The sequence below is a fragment of the Ailuropoda melanoleuca genome, chromosome 5 (genome assembly GCF_002007445.2).
Source record: "Ailuropoda melanoleuca isolate Jingjing chromosome 5, ASM200744v2, whole genome shotgun sequence".
NCBI lineage: Eukaryota > Metazoa > Chordata > Mammalia > Carnivora > Ursidae > Ailuropoda > Ailuropoda melanoleuca.
The window spans coordinates 77,602,290-77,610,357 of record NC_048222.1 but is presented as its reverse complement, the minus strand read 5'-3'; the positions used below and the strand labels follow the sequence as shown (position 1 = coordinate 77,610,357).

The 8,068-nt window shown below is 40.1% G+C and overlaps 1 protein-coding gene across 8 annotated transcripts in view; it reads right to left on the bottom strand.

Moving 5' to 3' along the window:
- SLC18A1 (solute carrier family 18 member A1) overlaps window positions 1-4,995 on the bottom strand; it is a 50,727-nt gene extending 45,732 nt beyond the window's left edge. For all 8 annotated transcript variants that reach the window (XM_034661320.1, XM_034661318.1, XM_002929302.4 and 5 more), the window contains exon 1: window positions 4,797-4,995. The gene's annotated coding sequence lies outside the window, so the exon portion shown is untranslated. The remainder of the gene's footprint in view (window positions 1-4,796) is intronic.
- Window positions 4,996-8,068: the final 3,073 nt, after the last annotated feature.

Here is an 8,068-nt window from a genome sequence, read left to right as displayed (position 1 = left end):
ATTTCTTCCTGTTTCAGTCTTGGTAGTTTATAGGTTTCCAGAAAGGCCTCCATCTCTTACAGACTGCTTATTTTATGGGCATATAGCTGTTGATAAAAGTTTCTAATAAGCCTTCAAATTTCATTGGTGCTGTTCGTGACCTCTCCTTTTTCATTCATAATTTTATTAATTTGGGTCCTCTCTCTTTTCTTTTGGATAAGTCTTGCCAGTGGTCTGTCAATTTTATTGATTCTCCAAAGAACAAGCTTCTAGTCCTGTTGATCTGCTCTACTGTACTCCTGGTTTCTAATTCATTTATTTCTGCTCTAATCTTGATCAACTGCTTCCTCGTGAGTGGATTAGGCCTGTCCCTCTGTTGCTGTTCCAGTTTCTTGAGGTGAGAATATAGAAACTGCATTTTAGATTTTTCTATTCTTTTGAGTGAGGTTTGGATGGCTATGTATATTCCCCTTAGGACTGCCTTTGCAGTATACCATAGGTTTTGGACCGTAGTGTCTTCATTCTTGTTGGTCTCCATAAATTGTTTAAATTGATTTTTGATTTCCTGGTTTATCAAGTCATTCCTGGGCAGGATGGTTCTTAGTCTCCAAGTTTTTGAGTTTCTTCCCAATTTTTCCTTGTGGTTGAGTTCCAATTTCAGAGCATTGTGGTCTGAGAATATGCACGGAATAATTTCAGTCTTTTGGTATTGGTTGAGATCTGTTTTGTTACCCAGAACATGGTCTATTCTTGAGAATGTTCCATGGGCATTAGAATAGAATGAGTATTCTTTGGTTCTGGGGTGTAGTGTTCTATATATATCTATGAGGTCCAACTCGTCGAGTATGGCATCCAAAGCCTTTGATTCTTTGTTTAGTTTTTGCCAGGGTGTTCTGTCCATTTCTTATAGTGGGGTGTTGAGGTCCCCTACTATTAATGTATTTTTATCTATATGTCTCTTTATTCTGGTTAAGAGTTGGCTTGTGTATCTTGCTGCTCCCCTGTTGGGGGCATATATATTAATAATTGTCATATCCACTTGTTGAATACTTCCTTTAAGAATAATATAGTGCCCTTCTGTATCTCTCTCTATGGCCTCTAGTTTAAAATCCAGTCTATCTGATATGAGAATTGCTACTCCAGCTTTCTTTTGAGGTCCATTTGCGTGGAAGATGGTACTCCATCCCCTTACTCTAAGTCTGAATGCATCTTTGGGTTCAAAATGAGTCTCTTGTAGACAGCAAATGGATGGGTCATGTCTTTTTATCCAATCTGCAACCCTGTGGCGTTNCATCCTTCTCTGTCTCTAACTGTAGTCTTTAGTTTAAAATCCAATGTATCTGATATGAGAATTGCTACCCCAGCTTTCTTTTGAGGTCCATTTGCGTGAAAGATGGTACTCCATCCCTTTACTCTAAGTCTGAATGCATCTTTGGGTTCAAAATGAGTCTCTTGTAGACAGCAAATGGATGGGTGATGTCTTTTTATCCAATCTGCAACCCTGTGGCGTTTTATGGGNTCTGTAGCATTTTATGGGAGCATTCAAGCCATTCACATTGAGACTGGATACTGAGAGATATGATTTTAATGATGCCATGTTGCCAGTAAAGTCTTTGTTTTTTTCGGTTGTGGCCTTCTGCTCTGTATCACTCTTGGGGCCTTTTTACCTTTATAGAACCCCCCCCTTAATATCTCCTGTACGGCTGGTTTCATGGTTATGAAATTGGTTAATGACTGGTAATTCTGGAAGGTTTTTATTTCTCCATTAATTCTGAATCACAGCCTTGCTGGATAAAGGATCCTTGGCTACATGTTTTTCTCTGAAAGAGCTTTAGAAATTCCCCCCCCCCAACCCTTTCTCTCATTCCAGGTCTCTGTTGACAGGTCTGACGTAATTCTGATACCTTTGCCTTGGTACGTGAGAAATTTCTTTGCCCTGGCCGCTTTCAATACTGTATCCTTGGATCTAATATTTGCGAATTGCACTATGACATGCCGTGGCGTAGGTTTGTCCTGGTTGAGCTTGGATGGGGTCCTCTCTGCCTCTTGGACACGAATGCTTGTTTCCCTTGCTAGATTAGGGAAGTTTTCAGCTACAATTTGTTCAAATATCTCTTCTAGACCTCTGTTTTTCTCCACCCCTTCAGGGATGCCGATGATTCTGACATTGGATCGTTTCATTGAATCAGTAATCTCCCGTAACCTACATTCATGGGCGTGGATTTTTTTAAGACCAGGTTCTATTTTCGTTTTTTCTTCTACTAACCCATCCTCCAATTCGCTAACGCGTTCCTCTGCCTCGGTGACCCTGGCCGTCAGAGCCTCTAGTTTTGACTGTATTTGGCCCATAGAATTTTTAATTTCTGTCAGATTCGCTCTCATTTCTGCCCTTAGGGATTCTATATTCTCAGCAACGCTTTCTCTGATGCTTTTTTCAAGTTTACTCATCATCTTGACCATTGTTGCTCTGAATTCCATTTCTGATAATTGGGATACATCCGTATGTATTAATTCTGTGGCCGAGGCCAATTCTGTGGCAGAGGCCACAGACTCATTATCTTTTCTTTGCTGGGGNTATGTTCCTCTGACCCGGTGACCCTGGCCATCAGAGCCTCTAGTTTTGACTGCATTTGGCTCATTGAATTTTTAATTTCTGCCAGATTTGCTCTCATTTCCACCCTTAGGGATTCTATATTCTCATTAATGTTTTTGTTAATACTTTTTTCAAGTCTACTCATCATCTTGACCATTGTTGCTCTGAATTCCATTTCTGATAATTGGGATACATCCATATGTATTAATTCTGTGGCNTATTTCTGTGGCAGAGGCCACAGACTCATTGTCTTTTCTTTGCTGGGGGGGACTTCTCCTTCTCATCATTCTGTTGAGGAGAGATTGCGGGATTGTCCAGAGTCCAAATTATTGACCGGGACCCAGGTCGTGCGCCCTTGTTTTATAGGGACCTTAGGGATGTGGGTTTCTTCTTTAAAGATTTTATTTATTTATGTGGCAGAGAGAGAATCAGCGAGAGAGGGAACACAGCAGGGGAGTGGGAGAGGAAGAAGCAGGCTCCCAGCGTAGAAGCCTGATGAGGGACTCCTTTCCGGAACGCCGGGATTACGCCCTAAGCCAAAGGCAGGTGCTTAATGACTGCGCCACCCAGGCGCCCTTGGAATTGGGCCTCTTGATTTTTCAGCCTGCCTTCTGGGGCAGGGGCCTGCCACGCCGATACTCAGGCAACCCTGTTTGGGTAGAGTCTCCGTGTCCCCTGCGAGGGGGGATGGGGATGGGCACGCCGTGAGCTGGTATTTCCAGGCTTTTGTTCTCTGGTGGCTTTCCCTGGCGGTCTGCTGTGTCTATTTTTTGTCTTGTAAGTCATAAAATGTTCATACCTTTTGACCTAGTAATTTCACTTCTTAGGAACCTATTCTAAGAAAATAAGCTAAAATATGTGAGGAATATGATAAGTACAAGATTTTTATCATAACATTTAGGGAAAATTGAAAATCTCAAACATCAAATATCCAACTATAAAAAAATGTGTAAGTACATGGGCTTAAGAACTATCATGTTGCTGTTAAAACAAAGAAGAAAAGATTATTATGAAGACTATGTATCAACCTGGAAAAACTTCCTCTATGCATATACATAGTTTTTATAATGGGAAGTGAAATGTAGGAAATAACACTTTGTGTATATTCACGGCAGAATTATGTACAATTGCCAAGAGCTAGAGGTAGCCCCAAATATTCATTAATGTATGAATGGATAAACATAATGTGGTATATCCATACAATGGGCTATTAAAAGTGGGGTATATTCATACAGTGCCTCCTTTAAAAGGAATGGAATTCTGGGGCACCTGGGTGGTGCAGTTGGTTGAGCAACCGAGTATTGGTTTCATCTCGGGTCAAGATCTCTGGTCGGTGGGAAGATTGAGCCCTGAATCAGGCTCTGCCCTCTGCGACAAGTCTGCTTGAGTCTTTCTCTCCCTTTCTTTCTGCCCCTTCCTCCTCAAATAAATAAATGAATCTTTAGGGGAAAAAAAAAGTAATTTTGACACATGCTAATCTTGAAGATGAATCTTGAGGACATTGTGTTAAGCAAGATAAGCCAGTCACAAAAATACAAATACTGTGTGATCCCACTTATAGGATGTATCTAGAGTAGTGAAATTCATAGAAACAGAAAGTAGAATGGTGGTTTCCAGGGTCTGGGGGAAGAGGAGGAAATGAGTAATTGTTGCTTAACTAATAGACTAAACTAATAGAACTTCAGTTTTGCAAGATGGAAAACTGAAGATTGGTTGGTTGCACAACAGTGTGAATATACTTAATACTACTGAACTGTATACCTAAAAAAATTTTAAGATAAATTTTATGTATATCTGAGCACAACTAAAAAATGTTTAAAACTTCATGTATATTGTAATTATATGCTTATGAAAACCATATAAATAAGATAAACACACTTAAATTTTACTGGTGGTTATGCTAATACTAGTGGTTATGGCAAATTATGGGAGATCCTTTATTTATTATCTAAATTATAGTAGAAAATGTAAAAATAAAGAGTCACTGTAAAAAGAAACAGCTCAGTCTATATGTTTTTGGACTAGTGAACTCTGAGTCCTTGATATAGACTAATGATTTCTAGCCAGAACAGCCTATTGAGAGCAATTTGGGACTGAAATGGAAGTTTGAGGCTCTTTGATAGTGGTTCTGTTATCACTCCAGTTAAAGTGGCTGGCGCACAGCATCATCAGACAGACAGCTTTTTCTCAAACCAAATAACATGTATAACATAATTACACTTACCTTTGCCTGTGACTGACATGGCCTGCCAGAGCAGATGGTCCTGTAGCTCAGACCTAGAGGGTGCTTTTGTTTCTCATTGCTTCCTGTTTTTCTTGCTGTTGAAATATTGAACAATCAGTTCAGACTTCCTCTTATATACAAGTGTGTATGTCAGTGTTCCAGCCTCAGACTAGGGGAGTTTGGTTCCTGTCACAAGCTTCTGAAAAGAAAACCAGGAAGATGTTACTTTATGGCTATGATTTATATTGCATCATAAACCCTGTAGGGGTGGATTTGTGTCCAAAAAGGCACAGAATTGCTATGCCTGGTAAAGTAAGGAAAGAGCTCATTTCAGATCAAGGGAAATGAGGTGGTTTAAAACCAAACTCAAAATAAGCGGTAACTTCATAGAATAATTGCATTGTAGAGACCCTGGAGGCAAACTGGATAATAAATGAAAATGCAGACTGGAGATTAGGGAAATTCAGCCCTCCCCCATTCCCAACCAACATCTGTTGATCCTCAGTGCTCTTGAGGATATAGTCCTGCCTATGGAGATAGCAGACTCAGGAATGTTTAAAACCAAAGAAGATATAAAATTTGGCCCCGTGATACAGCTTCCTCATCCCTGGAGCTGGGTCCCTTCAAATTCAGTCTGGATTTCCTTTAGCCAGTCCTACCGGGGGAGCCTGCTGATGTCCCAGGACAGTAGTAGAGTACCTTTGTAGAATTAGGGGGCTTTTCTAGCTGTTGCTTCTCACCTGCTCTCTCAGTTATTTCCTTTGTTTCTTCAGTATAGACCTGAGACTCATATCTGCATGCCTGCCTATCTTGTACTTTTTACCTGCTTTTAACCTAACCTGGTAAAGTCCCTCCCTTCTTTCTAGTTTCTTATTGCCTCTCAGTATGTCATTTCAAAAATCCTCCCTTGCTATCAAGTTTCTGCCTGCTGTCTTTCCCTGATTATTAGGGTGCATCATCTCTGCCTAGTGTGACTCAAACCCACCATGCTTAGGAAATGCAGCCCCAGCTACATTTCCCAGTCAGTGCTTCCGTCTCCTTTCTTTAGTGCCCACCTTGGAGCTATGCAGGAGTTGGTTAAGAACAAGACTGGCCAAAAGCCAGAAGCAGAGATATGATACTTTATTACACTTGTGGCATTTTGCTTTGAATTGCAGTTATCTGCTTCTAGACTGTACACTACTTAAGGGCAGGGTTTTATCTTCCTCATCTTTGTATTCCACATAGCACCTGGTGTCTTGCCCATTAGAAGTACTTGATAACCAGTTGTAGTTGTTGTTATTATTGTTGGTAATGATGATGAACTTTCTTGCCTCTTTGAGCATCACATAAGACTGGTGAAGTATTAGTTGCCTTGAAGGAGACTTGCACTTTCCAGACCCTCACTGCTTAAGAATGGGAATAAGGAAATTCAACCTTCCATATGAAATTCAGCTCCCACTCCCGCCCACTTTGATGTATGAGCAGAATTGCACAAGCAGAGTTGAGAATTTTGAAATCCACCCCTGGCCCTTGGGATCTTAGCGTCAGCCATGGCTCCCTACTAACCTTAATTCATAGACCAGGGATGGAAAATCTACCATCTCATGCACCACTGCACTGGATCAGAGAGTATATGGAAATATCCATGACTTCAGTAGGCTATGAGAGGCCAGTGGTATTGTCTCTTAAAAACAAGGGCCATGTTTTCTATAAATATATTTCTATAAACACCAGGAAACAGAAAAGAAGCACCTGAATTAGCAGAGTTTGGGTCCTGGTTCCTCTATTCACCAGCTATGAAAATTTGGATAAACTACTTGATTTCTTTGTGTCTCAGTTTGCTAACTTCTAGAGTTCATGTGGAGTAGATTAACCTACTGCAGTGAGTAGATTAACAATGAATACCTGTAAGAGTGTCTGGCACATAGACATATAATATTAGATTCTAATTTATTCATCAGAAAAACAGTAAAATGTTGACTGTGCTCCAATTGAACTCTATTTTGGAGTGGAATTTACAAACACTAAGTTCCCTAAAATAAATTCCTCTTCTAAATGGAGCATCCACCATGAACTGCTTCAGAGCTATTACTTCTTGTTTACCAATGAGAATTTACATGCCTTGCTCGACTCCCATCAGACACCCAATTAATGTTCCTCTAATCCAAATTCTCTCCAGATTCTGTCTAACTGAAAAGATCTGCCTTTCCATGGATACCAACCTAATCTAAGTAAATCTTAGCTGACTTTTCCCTTACCAGTTAGACAATCAGCATATCATTTCACGCTGTTTTGCATGTCCTTTTTGTCAAATCAAGTGTGTTAATCTTGTCACCACAATATAATCTTTAGCTTCTTAGAAATAACATTTTATAGATATGTCACCTTTACTTTAAAGATTTAACATAGGACCAAAGAAACTGTCTGCCTGAAAGCACAAAGCTCAGTCCAAAGTAGTCCAGTCTGCTTACCACTTAGGAGAAGAAGCATGTACTCTAGTTCTCCGAAGGCTTTCTAATGCCTAGCACCATGCTGAGTTAATTATGAGTACTTGTTCAATACGCACTTGTTGATAGAAAATGTCATTCAAGCTTTAACTGTACTTCTTTAATGAAGTTGTAAGTAAGCCAGGACATAAGGCCTTTCCTAGTGATGGTCATATTCAGGCATTGAGATAGTATAGGCATGTTGCCATGACCCCTAGTGGGAAAACAGAGATAATCCAGATCAGAATAAATCCCTAGATTTTTTTTCCTGAGAATCCTAGATGTTCTAAGTCTAGCTTGCCCCTAGGTCATCTTTATAACCAAAGTAGGAGTTTCAGGCAGACACCAGGTCAGTGCCTGGGTCTTAGATTCTCATTTCAGAGAATCAGAATCTCCCACGTCTCTGAGAATTAATTTAGTCTTCCAGAGGACCCCTAAATAGGGACAGAATAAACATCAATAATTACTCTGCATCAGAGGGAATCTCCCAGACTTAAAGAAATATATACACAGGTGACAGAGCAAGAACTGGGCAGCTGTGGAACAAAAAAAAAAGCATGGTCTAAGGTTAAGGAAGGTTAGATTGTCTTCTTAGCCCTGCTACTATCTTGCTTCTGGGATTTGGGGAAATCACTTTACTTCCCTGAGCTTCAGGTTCCTCACCTGTAAATTGTCAAGTTAAGTCTAGTTGATTCTTAATGTCTAATCCAAGTCAAATAATCATAAACTAATCTTAGAGATAAAACAATGAGTTCTCATCAAATGCTGACTCTGTGTCATCTGTCACGACTTCCTTTGACCCAG